Here is a 13511-nt window from a genome sequence, read left to right as displayed (position 1 = left end):
TGATTGTGTTTTGCCTGAAATAATTAAAAAGAATCCCAGCTGGTAGGTGCCTCTGCTAGCATCCCTGTTTACATTCATAGATCAGACCGGTCACATTCCAAAAGATTGGGGGCTGGCAATAATAGTCCCAGTTTATAAAAAGGGCAATAAGAACGATCCATGCAATGACAGGCCTATCAGCCTTTTGAGTGTGGTTAGCAAATTATATGCTAAACATTTCAATCATAAGCTCCAAGACTGGATAGAGAGAGAGGGCATCACCCAAGATGAGCAGGCAAAAAGAACAGGAGAGCTGTAAGATAATAGGGAAGAGATGGCAATGATCACTTCTGATCTTAATTCTGCTTTTGCAGGTTCCTGTTAGCTTTGCAGCTTGTTTTTGGCAGGGGCGAAAGTCAAGATGGTGGCCACAATGATGTGATCGAAGTTCCACCTGAAACTTGGCAGACCTTCAATGGCACCATTATGGCTGGCACCTTGATTTTTTGGACCATGCTTTGCGGACATCTGTGGAGCAAAAAGTGCTTTGTATGTGTGTGTGTTTTTACACTAATCAATATGCTTGTTTGTGTTAGGATGATGTCAACCCTTCAAGGTAGACCAGACTAGGAAACCAGTCAGACATGCTAATGCTACTGTTATTATGAGGCTATAATAACAGAATCTTGAGAGTCTGAAAACACTTCCCCCCTCCCTCCCATTATCTTTATAAGAACTGGGGAGGGTCTTGTCTGAGACGCTTACTCAGGTTACAGTTCTGGCCCAGAGTCAGAATTCTTTCACCTGACCATTGTGTTGGCTGTGGCTCCTCCATCTGTTCCTCAAGGTTATTCCTTATGCCCATTACAGGTAGTGTGCCTGATTTGCTTGTGCTCTGCCCAGTATTAGGTTTTGCTTGATTTTTTGCCTTGGTTCACTTTAGATATAATGTGTTTTATCTCATTTTGTATGTGAAGACAGAGGGAACTGGGGGGAAGGTCAAAAAAGTCAAGCTGGAATCCATAGCTGTACAATCAAAGCCTTGCCTCTTCCATGCATGTAAAAAAGGGGCATGGTAGTAGCTCCTATCTTGACTTTTATGTCTCCAGATGGTTTGTCTTTAGCACACGTGTTCTTCCCAGCATCAGTACTTAGCTGTAAAATCACTATTTTGTCACAGCGATTCAGACTCCCAACCCTCCTTTTCCTACAGTATATTCATTTTCTTGGCCAAATCACTTTCCTTGAAGCTTCAGGACCTTGCGGTCTGTGAAATGGATGTTGGCATGAAAAAGTGAGACACTGTTTCTGCCTTTTGTGGGGGAATTATTACTTGTTTTAGCTCCATCACCAGTCTGCTTTTGGGGAATGGGTTTTTGTGACTGGAGCCTCTTACCACAATGATAATTTAAGGAACAGACAAGATTCCCTCCTCACGGAGCCAACATAAAATCTTCAGTGTGTCTACCCTGGTCCCATAAAACTTGAAAACTCTGTTCTTCTTGTTCTTTCTGTACACCCAGAATAATTTGCACGAATGCTACTAGCGTGCTGGAGGCTCAACACTTCTGAGAGTCACTTAAAATTTCTCCCTAGTTGTCATCCTTGAACGGCCATTGTTAATTTCAGCACTGGCACTCATCTTCAATTAGACCACTTTTTCTATTATCTGTCTACAGGGAACAATAGGCTATGCAAAAGAGCATATATATCACATTACAGCATCTGGAAATTTTTCTTCTCTGAAGTGAATAGGACAATAAACAAAGAACTAATTTGTTATTGCTTATGGGAGACTGATTGCAAAGGAGCCTTAGGCAGTAGTGTATTCAGTAAGGTACTGAGCCCCATCATGCAATCTATCATTTTTTAAGAAATAAAATGCTGCACCTCCCGTTTCATACCACCTAAACCATGCTGCCATTTTCTGGCTGCACAGAATATCATAAAAGATCAGACTATTCGTATTTGAATATCACGCTTCTTGCAATTTTAAAGGTGAAGTTAAGGACTTCAGCAAGTTCAGCTCAGCTTTCTGTGATTACATGAACATGGCCATGCACTTTCCTCAGCAATGGTATGGATTGATGGAGTTTTTAAAGGTTAATAAAAGAACTCCAAGCAGCTAACAGCAATCTTGCAGAGTAGAAGTGTGGACCAAAAAGAGAACTTGCACATTAAGCTTAATTGCGTTCAGAAATAAATTCAGTCTTCGCACTGTAGTTAGATGAAGAAAATTAGAGATAGCTTACTTTTATTCAGTAGATCTGGATACAGGTAGGTTCATAGCAGAAAGCACTTAATCATCACTGGTTCTTTGTAGACACTTTCTATGTGGAACAGAAATGTCTGCATGCAGGCCAGATGGTTGGGGGAGGGCTGCATTCCTGCAGCGCCTCCTGCTTGCATGTGTGCCAGAAGGGTAACGGAGATTGTTAATCCCCAAGCCCAAGAAGGAGGAGGGAGTGGAAATCAGGTGACCTATGTGACATCCCACAAGGACAATAGAGATGCGTTTGTTAGAGAGACCCCCTTATGCTTATGAGACAATGCTGAGTTGACCCCTGATAATTCCAACACAGACGTGGTCTCTGTTGTCTTCGTCTGGACCGTTTTGTTCAACTTCCCAGACTAGCCTACAATGCTGAGATTTTCAGGAAGTCTCCACCTACAGTGAGTAAACCAATGAATGGTGGCCATGGTGTTGGGATCAAAGATCTACCCACTTTTTATGTGTGTCACATCTTTATAGATTTAATATGCTAAGTAAGTATATAATTCTTATAATTAGATCTTAGTATTGTTATATTTCCCAATTCTATGTTAGTAATCCCTACAATTATGTTATTGGTATGTTATTCTATACCTTAAATTCTTATTCCTGGAATGGTTATAATTCTATGTATTTTATACTGGTCTGCAACCAAAATAAGTTTGATTGATTGACTGTATGATTATTGGAGGAAAACAGAGTGGAAAATAGAAGAAATTATTGTTGGCTATAAAGGCAAAGAAGGGTATACCTTGTACCAAAACATTCCCCCTCCGTCCCACTTTTTGGCTTATTCGTGGTTTTGCTGAAGAACCCAAATAGATCCTGTTGCTTGAGGACAGGGATTGTGACTGTGATTTGAACAGGCATTGGTGGAACAGGACACCACTAAGTAATTTTCTGACCTGCTTAGTTCAACACAGGGTAACTTTGAAACAGTTGCATCTGGCTACTCACACCTCTGGCTTAGGAACAACAAAATATTGCTGTGAAAATTGTCCTGCTTCCGCTTGTTAGGTTTGTATTACAATGCACCCCAAATTCTTGCAGCTGAAATGTGCTGTGCACCCCACTCCTGGATATAGATTTCAGTGCTCCCCCATATTTGGCATCACAAGAAATCTGAGGGCACAGGCTTCAGATTCACTCCAGGTGAAGTCTAAAGAGTGGGGTGGCAAAGGAAGTGTTGGGTATTATAGAATATTTGTAATGCTGAATATATTTGGATGTTCTTGTTAATTTATTTGCTGTTTGACTATGTTAAAAATGATTTAATGTTACAGTCAACCAATGGATTTAAGGAATCTCTGTTGATTTTAGATATTGCTAAGTCTATATCCAATCAAAATGGAGAAACTGCAGCCTTCTACAGATTGCTGAACTACAATTCCCATTATCCCTCATCATTGGCCACACTTCCTGGGTCTCATAAGAATCTGCAATATCTGGAAGGCTACAAGCTTTCCCATCTGTGACATAAAGCGTCTTCCTAAAGCCTGACCTTCTGGGATATGTATAGGAGGGGGAGGTGTAGGAATCTTAATAAATTAATCTATTTCTTAAGCACACCTAATAGCTTTCTATCAAAAGGCAACATAATAATGGATCAGTCCCAAAGTAAATGAACCTGAATGCTTTGGTACAATTCTAAACTAAGGCTTCAGTCTTCCTGATTCTGCTTTGTTTTTACAGACTTGAAGAAAAAGAGTGACTCAATTAATCCTAATATCTAGAAGTAAATTGCATTTCAGATCCGATCAAGGTCTACAGAGAAGAAATTAACACCATTTCCTCACAGAATGCAGCTGGACAATTTAGTCCATGTCACTTCCTTCAGCCTCTGAAATCACTGTGGCTTCACCTCTGATTAATTGAAAGCCACTGAATTGGAATAGATTTCTTTGGATATCTACTGCTGGGTGGAAATCAAGAGGGGAACATTTGCACAGGGACTGACATAGCCTCTTCAACTGGCTAGTCCTCACAGAGGGAAGAAGTAACTTATCATATTGCTTAGTTTCATAGAAGAAGTATGCCCATTTAGTGACAAATCATCTCAAGGACTGCTCAAAGACATTCTAGAATTATTTTACCATTCAGGGCCTAAGGCAGGCATGTCCAACCTGTGGCCCACGGGCCACATGCGGCCCTGAACAGCTAGTAATGTGGCCCCAAGGATGAAGCGCACGAAGAGTAAAATTAGAATTAAAATTTCTGATGAGCACCTTGAGAACTCACTGAGAATTGCAACCACTTTCATTGAACCAGACATTGATGATTAGTTTCACAAAAATAAGGTTGAATATCCCGCTAGTTTTATGTTGCCCTCTTTTTAAAAATTTTATAATAAAAATATTAAAAATAAATGAAATATTATTACTTATATACATTAACTATATTATATATTTTATGTGTGGCCCGAGACAATTCTTCTTCACTCAATGTGGCCCAGGGAAGCCAAAAGGTTGGACACCCATGGCCTAAGGCATCTGCGGAATTCAATGCTTTTGTCAAAATGACAAAAGCGGTGATTCCAAGGTATTTTGGCCCTTGAGACGACAAACCATGGCTTTCCCCACCCCACCCCCACAAGACAAGAGACATTGATCATTTCTGTATTAGCGGTGTATAGCCACAGGGGTGGTACGATGATGCTATGATTTTTTTTTAGAGTAGAAATGTTTGTGCTACTTCAAAGCCATGCACGTGTAACAGAGAAATCTCACAAGTATCTCCTTCCTTTTCTGGAAGTAAAGAACAGTAATAAGAAAAAAAGATCTCACAATTCTCTCACAATATTCAAAACCAGCTGAGTTAATAAACAACAAATTCTGCAATAACAGCAGGGGTGTCTGCAAGATATGACCATGATGGTACATCACAGAAACGCCAACTACTATTTCTCTGAAGATTGGATGTGACTACAGTGGGGTATGACAATTGTTGAAGACCAGCTTCCAATTATAATCAATCTGCATATTTGTAAATCAAAGCAAATCTTCTAAAACACCTTAAGCCCCCCATGAATCCATTTATTTATTTATGGTCATAGACCAAAATGGTAGGAAACCAAACTCTGGTTAAGAGTTTAATCCCAGAGAAATGGGCATTCTGGGTGAAGACAAAGATGCAATTGGTGGCAAAAAAGGAGGTAAGAATTATTCACCTCTCCCAAGTGCTTTCGCTGATCAAATGGGAATGGGATACTTTTCACAACAAAAGGAGCACCTAGACAAAAATTACCCTTCTGCCTTCTGCTTTACTCACTTTTATCCTCAAATTCAGTTCCATAAAATGAGACAAACTGGTTTAACATTTTATAGACTCATGAACAATGGGACATAATGGGCAGTGAAATTCCCCTTGCCTACGCACTACTTTTTATATTAAAATTACATGCACAGTGTATAGCTCACTTTCTATATGAGATATGCACAATGTAAGACCCTTAGGTGGTCCTCAAAAGCCTTGGGTGTGGGCTCCGGAACCCCTCCAGAAGTTGTCATCATATTGCAGTCCTTCATCTAATCAAAAGGGAAAATAATTAACTATTTGAGGAGTAATCATATTAAGTACATTGAGTTACATTCAATTATATTTAAGTCTGAAGTAAAGTAAAACCATTTTCAGTTTTGTCTTGGCTTCACCTACAGTTCTGGTGCCCAGCCACTGGCATGCCACTCAACAGCCACCAGCAGTCTTTGCCACCCTAGTAGATATACATGAGACAGGTGCAGCCAACAACTACAGCTCCTCTTATTTCATGGAATTTGTTCTTTCAATTTAATGACTTAGAATGAGAAAAGTAGTACTTGTAGCTTCATACCAAATCTACATGATGGCTTACTAGAGAAAATAGCAATATGCTGCATTCTGAAAAGAAAAGAAAGTGAAGTCTCTGCAGTTCTGACACATCTTTGAACATCAATCGTTCTGAGATGCATCATGTCAATCTGCCCCTTGAATTAATGTTGCCGTCATGTTAAGGAGAGTGCCTCCATTTTTCAAATCCACTTCTTTCTTCCTCTTCCTCCTCTTCTTTTGAGTCAACAATATTCTATTTCATGAAGTCTACTTATCCACCTTGGAGGTGTGTAATTCATTTGAAGTGATCCCTGGCAAAATTGGGCCTTTTATTCCATATTGAAAAAGGGTACAATGGACTCTATTTTATGGAAGAAGAAGGCTTGGATAGTATACCCAGACGAACAATATTGTTTATTGTGATGCTTTGTCTGTTAGACCGCTGTTGAAGACTGCGTGGAAATTTCACATGATTTTCATATTCTCAGTCATTTTTCTCTCAAAAGCCCATTTATGCTGAAGGTAGACAGAATTGGAAAGATAAAAAGTTCTACATTTCTGCAACAATCCAACAATTGGCAACCCTTGTTACTTACAGCATTCTCAGTTAATCTCATGCCCTTGGGATGTTTTGAGACAGCCAATCCCAGAATTCCTAGCTGGCATGATGTCTGGGTATTCTGGGAGCTGCCATCCCAACTCATCGGGAGGGCCCCAGGTTGGGTAAAGCAAGCTTGAAACCAGGGAAATGTAGACAACAGGCTTCTGTTACTGTAGCACTTGGTGAAGAATGCAGCAGCTGGATTGTGGAAGTTGCCATTCCTGACAACCTTGGCCAGGGTTCAAAAAATGGCCATAGCCTCCAGTTAGTTTTTCAAAGTACTGTCACTGACCCAGCATACTATACTTGTGTAGGCTTTCATGGCTAGTGTCTGTAGGGAAAGGTCAACACTGCACAGCCTAGCATGCTTTTTACCTGAAGAATCCATCCTCCTTCCCAGTCCCAAGGGCCACTTTTATGAAGAACACACACACACACACAACATACAGTGCAGCGACTATAACAACCACTATGTAGGACAGACAAGCAGAAGACTAGCAGAGCTCATCCATGAACACCAACTAGCAGTCAGAAGACAATCAAAATTCCTTAATCTCATAACACATGGACAGACTCAACCATAGTTTCAACTGGGAAACTGTCATGACCTCGTTGCAAGGCACAAAGAGCCTCACAACGTAGATCATGATCATCAAGGAATAGAGGAAGAAGATAATTAAACCAGGGATTGAACCAAGCACCCAAAGCACCCACACCCATGGACCCATATACAGCTGAAAAGAAGGACATCAGATGAATAGAGATAAGCCGCACCTGGTGCCCCGGAGGACATACCAGAATCGAGAGGACAAGAGAAGACGCCGGGAAAACGCCCATGCAGCAATCAAGGATCCCATCAAGAGGGATTGGGACAATGGAGGGTGGAGGAGCCCGGGGTCATACAAGAGGGTATAAAATGGGCACCTCCACACTACACCCCCCGTTCCCGTTTTTTGTTCTGTCAGCTACCATTCCAATAAACCGGAAATCCTTAATACCCATTAAGTGAGTCCGTGTCTTATTGCGAAGCGAGCCTGACCCTGACATAAAAATGGGAACCCCCCAAAATTTTTTACTTAGCACCTATCCAACAAGCGTGTGAGGGACCCAGCTAGGTATGGAAACTCTCGGAGCGAGGCAGCGCAACCCCTCGGCACCTGGCGACGAAGCCCCGCTCCCCTCGGGCGGGATGTGGCTGAGGTCCGGGCGGTGTAACGCCCCGGTAAGTATGAGATCCAGCTCGGGGGAAGCGAAGGGGGAGGGAACCACCCCGGCGCCCTGGAGCCCGCGGGCCACCAGGGGCGAGATGAGGGGACCCTCTCCAGGCTCGCAGGCGACGCCGGAGGAAGCGCGGGACGAACTGCCACCCAGGGCGCACAGAGCCGAGGAAGCGCCTGGCACCCCGGAGGGACCAAGGGAAGGTCCGTCCTCCATGATGGCCAATGGCGAGGGCAAGCAGAATGGCGAGCGCACCAGCGGGAGTCCGCAGATGGCGGCGAGGCTCGACGCGCTGGAGGAGGGGGTGCAGGCGATACGGCTGATGCTACAACAGCTGACAGCAGCGCAGGGACCCCGCGGCGGCAGCAGCGCGGAGGCACACCCGAAGGAGAGACGGTGGGGCGAGCGCAGCAGCAGCGACAGTGGAGCCCGGCCCAAGGAGCCCACCCGATGACCGGAGGCGCACCTGGAGGAGGGACGGAGCGGATACCCAGCAGACGGTGGTGACTACGGCGGAGCCCGATCCCAGGAGCCCACCCACCGATCGGAGGCGCACCCGGACGAGAGATGGCAGGACAACCTCGGCGGCGGCGGCGGAGCCCGATCCCAGGAGCCCACCTGACGACTGGAGGCGCACCCGGACGAGAGGCGGAGGGATGACCCGGCGTATGGCGGCAGCGACAGCGAAGCCCGGCTCCAGGAGCCCAACCGATGGAGAACGTCCCGCCCCCCCACCCGGACGACGGGTCGACCGACTTGTGAGGAGACCCAGAGAGAGACATGGATACCGCAAGAGGACTGGAGACAATCTGACCCGCAGCAGCCCCCGTGGAGCATGCTGCATGGCCCAGAGGGGACCGGGAGCCAAACCAGAACGGCTGCCAAGGACTTTGGCATAAAGTTTGACGGGGACCCCTCCAAACTCTCATTTTTTCTAACGAACGCAAGGTACTACCTCGAGGAATGGGGTCCCTGCTTCAGAACTGAAAGGGGCAAAGTGAATGTCCTGGCCATAAAGCTAAAAGGTCGGGCCGCCGATTGGTACGTCCAGCTGTGCCAATCAGGCGCCCGGGTGCTGCAGGACAGCACAGAATTCCTGCAGGCACTGGAGCTGCACTTCAGGGACCCCCTGGAGCAAGAAAGAGCTAAAAGGGCGCTGAAAACACTCAGACAAAGCCAGCGCTCCGTGGCAGAGTATGCCATGGAGTTTCAAGCCCTAGCCGGAAAAGTGGACACCTGATCTCAATGACTCTGATTGAGAAATTCAAACAAGGACTCAACTTAAACATTCTCTGGTGGGCACTCTGCCGCAACAATCCCAACTCCCTGACGGAATGGATCTGGCTGGCGGGGGAAGCAGAGGACGCCCATGACATGTTCCTCCACGCCAAGAAGGAAGCGCAGCAGACGGAGGCAGCGAGACCCCCACGCACAGCTGCAAGGCAGGGGAAGGCGAGACCCCAACCATGGAAGGAGGAACGGGACCGGTGCTTCGCCAAAGGGCAGTGCTTCATGTGCGGCAAGGAAGACCATAAGGCAGCAACATGCCCCAAAGTGACACCCAGAGAGAGCACGAGGAGGGCATCAACCGCACCAACCCCAGCGCCAAGAAAGCGACCAGCAGCGAAGGGGGAGTACCGAGCCAGACACTTCCCCTACAGCTCAGAGGAGGAGGGAAGCAATCCCGACAAGCCGATGGGAAACGACAACCACCTGGCCTAAGGGGCGTCGAAGGACAGGTGGAGAACAGTGACAGGCGCAACGACAAAGGGGTGAGTGAGGAATGCCCCACCCTCTATGTCCGTGTCACCCTCACCCATGGGGATAAGACTGAAAAGGTCTGGGCACTAATTGACTCTGGCTGCTCCAAAAGCCTAATGCACCCAGACCTGGCAGCCGCGCTTAACCTCCGCTGCTATCCACTTCAGCACCATTTGGTGTTCATGCAGCTTGACGGATCTGCAGCGGGAGGGGGCCCGGTCACCCAATACACCGGAGAAACCGCGCTAAGGCTCGGCAGCCACGAGGAAAAATTGGCTTTCATCGTGGCACCGGTGGGGCAACCCCTACTCATACTAGGGATCCCATGGCTCGTGCAGCAAAACCCAGTCATCAACTGGAAAACCAGAGAGATTAAGTTTGCTGACAGGCGTTATCAAGCACCTTCAGGGAACAGGGTCCCCCGAGCGGCTATGAGGGGGACGACGACGACTGCAGAGCACAGAGAGACGGCACTACCAGAGGGACTGCCAACCAAATACACGGACTTCGCCAACGTCTTCGGCGAGAAAGAGGCGGACAAACTCCCCCCCCACAGGAAAACAGACTGTACCATTGAACTGGTCCTGGGGGTACCCCTACCCAAACCCAAAATATATGCCATGACCCAGCGGGAGCTGGCAGCATTAAGGGACTTTGTGGACAAAAACTTGGCAAGAGGTTTTATCGAGCCTGCAAACTCTCCAGTAGGAGCGCCAGTCCTCTTTCGTGAGAAAAAGGACGGGTCACTGCGGTTCTGTACAGATTACCGCGGATTAAACGCAGCAAGCATTTCAAATAAATACCCCCTACCCTTAATAAAGGACATCTTGTCCCACCTGGCAAAGGGTAAGGTATTCTCTAAACTGAACATAAGGGAAGCCTATTACTGTATACGGATACGGGAGGGGGATGAGTGGAAAACTGCTTTCAACTGCCCATTGGGGGCGTTTCAATATAAGGTGCTCCCATTCAGACTGGCAGGAGCACTGGGGGTATTCATGCAGTTAATTAATGAGGTCCTGCATGACCACCTTTTTAAGGGGGTTTTGATTTACCTCGACGATGTATTAATCTACACGGAAACGGAACGTGAGCACGAACGCTTGGTAAAAGAAGTGCTCAGGAAACTCCGCAAGGCAGAGCTGTTTGCCAAGCTCTCCAAGTGCGAGTTTCACAAGAAACAAATTGACTATCTAGGGTATAGGATTTCAGCTAAAGGAATAGAAATGGACCCAAGCAAGGTCCAAGCCATACTGGCGTGGGAGCATCCACGCACGAGGAGACAACTCCAAAGCCTCCTCGGATTCACCAATTTTTACAGGGGGTTCACCCCAAGGCTGGCAGAGATTATTTTACCCCTAACTAACCTACTTAAGACTAAGGGCTTGGGGGACACGCGCAAATCAAGAAACCCGGGGGCGCTACTAAACTGGACAGCTGATTGTCAAACGGCATTCGAGAGACTAAAAAACCTCTTTACAGCTGAGCCAGTGCTACAACACCCCGACCCCACCAAGCCTTTTGTGGTGCAGGCAGATGCCTCCGACTTTTCCATCGGAGCCATCCTGCTTCAAAAGGACTCCGACAACCGCCTAAAACCCTGCGCCTACCTTTCCCGCAAATTCTCCGAAACAGAGCGGAGATGGCATGTATGGGAAAAGGAGGTGTTCGCAGTAAAGACAGCTCTGGAAACGTGGAGGCACCTGCTGGAAGGGGCCACCTGCCCCTTCGAGGTCTGGATGGACTACAAGAACTTGGAGGCACTCAGCATGCCAAAACGGCTCAGCCCGAAGCAGGTGCGTTGGTCTCAGTTCTTCAGCCGGTTCAATTTCACACTGAAATTCATATCGGGCAAGAAGAACTTTCTGGCAGATGCCCTCTCCCGACGGCCACAGGACGACACGCAAGCCTCCGACATTGTGGGGACAGTATGGACTGAGAAACAGCTGGGCTGCCCAGCTGTCACGCGCAGCCAAACAAGGAATCAGCGCACGCCAGCACGAACGACGGGAAACAATCGGAGCCGGCGTTCAATTTCACCGAACTGGCAACAAAGACTCACACAAGCACTACAAACAGATACATGGTTGCAAAACAACCGACACCATGTATCTGTCAAGGACAGCATCGCCTGGAAAGAGAAAGCCTTGTACGTGCCAGAATCACTGCGGGGGGAAATCTTACACAGATCGCACGATGACAAGACTGCGGGACATTTTGGGTTCGTAAAAACCCTTCACCTAACGAGGAGGCAATTTTGGTGGCCAAACCTGAGAAAAGATGTGAAAGACTACGTGGCCAACTGCCCCACATATGCCACCACCAAACAGAAAGGGGGGAAACCCCAAGGACTGCTACAGCCGGTAGCCAGCCCCTTCCATGGATTTTATTGTGGACCTCCCACCCAGCCAAAGGAAAACAGTGATATGGGTGGTAAAAGACTATTTCTCAAAGCAGGCACACTTCATCCCATGTGCAACCATCCCCTCTGCACAACAACTGGCACGCTTGTTCCTGACACACATATACAGGATACACGGCGCCCCCTGCAGGTTGGTGACCAACAGAGGCACACAGTTCACGTCAAAATTTTGGCGGGAATTTTTAAAACTAATCGGGACTAAGCAAGCACTGTCCACTGCATGGCATCCACATACGGACGGATCTACAGAGATCCTAAACTCAACACTTGAACAGTTCCTGAGGGCATTCATAAACTACCAACAGGACAACTGGGCAGACCTACTACCTTTTGCAGAGGTAGCCTATAATAATGCGGTACATCAGAGCACTGGCCACACCCCATTTAAGGTGGTCTACGGAAGGGACTTTGTACCGATACCAGAACTGCCGCAACCAGAGACCCCGCCCTGCTCACCAGACAACTGGACAGCACAGCTGGCAACAACCTGGCCAATCATCCAAACGGCCCTAGCAGACGCACAAACCACGTACAAAAAATATGCGGACAACCACAGGGCAGAGGCACCGAACTACAAAGTGGGAGATAGGGTCTACCTCTCCACTAAGTTCATAAAAACCTCACAACCCTCGAAGAAACTGGCACCGAAATTCATCGGACCCTTCAAAATCACACAGGTAATCAACCCAGTTACTTTCAAACTGGAACTGCCCCACAACTTGAGACGGGTCCACCCAGTATTCCACTGTGCACTACTGAAACCAACAAGCACATCCAAATGGCATATGGAAGAACCTCCGCCCTCACCCATAATGATAGACAACCAACAACATTTTGAAGTACAAGAGATACTGGACTCAAGAAAGCAAAGAGGTAAGCTGCAATACCTCGTTAAATGGAAACATTTCCCACACCCAGAGTGGGTCCAGGCACAACATGTCATGGCAAGACAACTAGCTAGACAGTTCCATGAGGCATACCCAGAGAAACCAGCACCATAAAGACATCTTTGGGAGGCAGCATGTCATGACCTTGTTGCAAGGCACAAACGTAGATCATGATCATCAAGGAATAGAGGAAGAAGATAATTAAACCAGGGATTAAACCAAGCACCCAAAGCACCCACACCCATGGACCCATATACAGCTGAAAAGAAGGACATCGGATGAACAGAGATAAGCCGCACCTGGTGCCCTGGAGGACACACCAGAATCGAGAGGACAAGAGAAGACGCCGGGAAAACACCCATGCAGCAATCAAGGATCCCATCAAGAGGGATTGGGACAATAGAGGGTGGAGGAGCCCGGGGTCATATAAGAGGGTATAAAATGGGCACCTCCACACTACACCCCCCGTTCCCGTTTTTTGTTCTGTCAGCCATCATTCCAATAAACCGGAAATCCTTAATACCCATTAAGTGAGTCCGTGTCTTATTGCAAAGCGAGCCTGACCCT

This window comes from Candoia aspera, chromosome 4 (assembly GCF_035149785.1).
Source record: "Candoia aspera isolate rCanAsp1 chromosome 4, rCanAsp1.hap2, whole genome shotgun sequence".
NCBI classification, from domain to species: Eukaryota; Metazoa; Chordata; class Lepidosauria; order Squamata; family Boidae; genus Candoia; species Candoia aspera.
The sequence above is the reverse complement of the archived record's forward strand: the minus strand, read 5'-3'. Positions refer to the sequence as shown.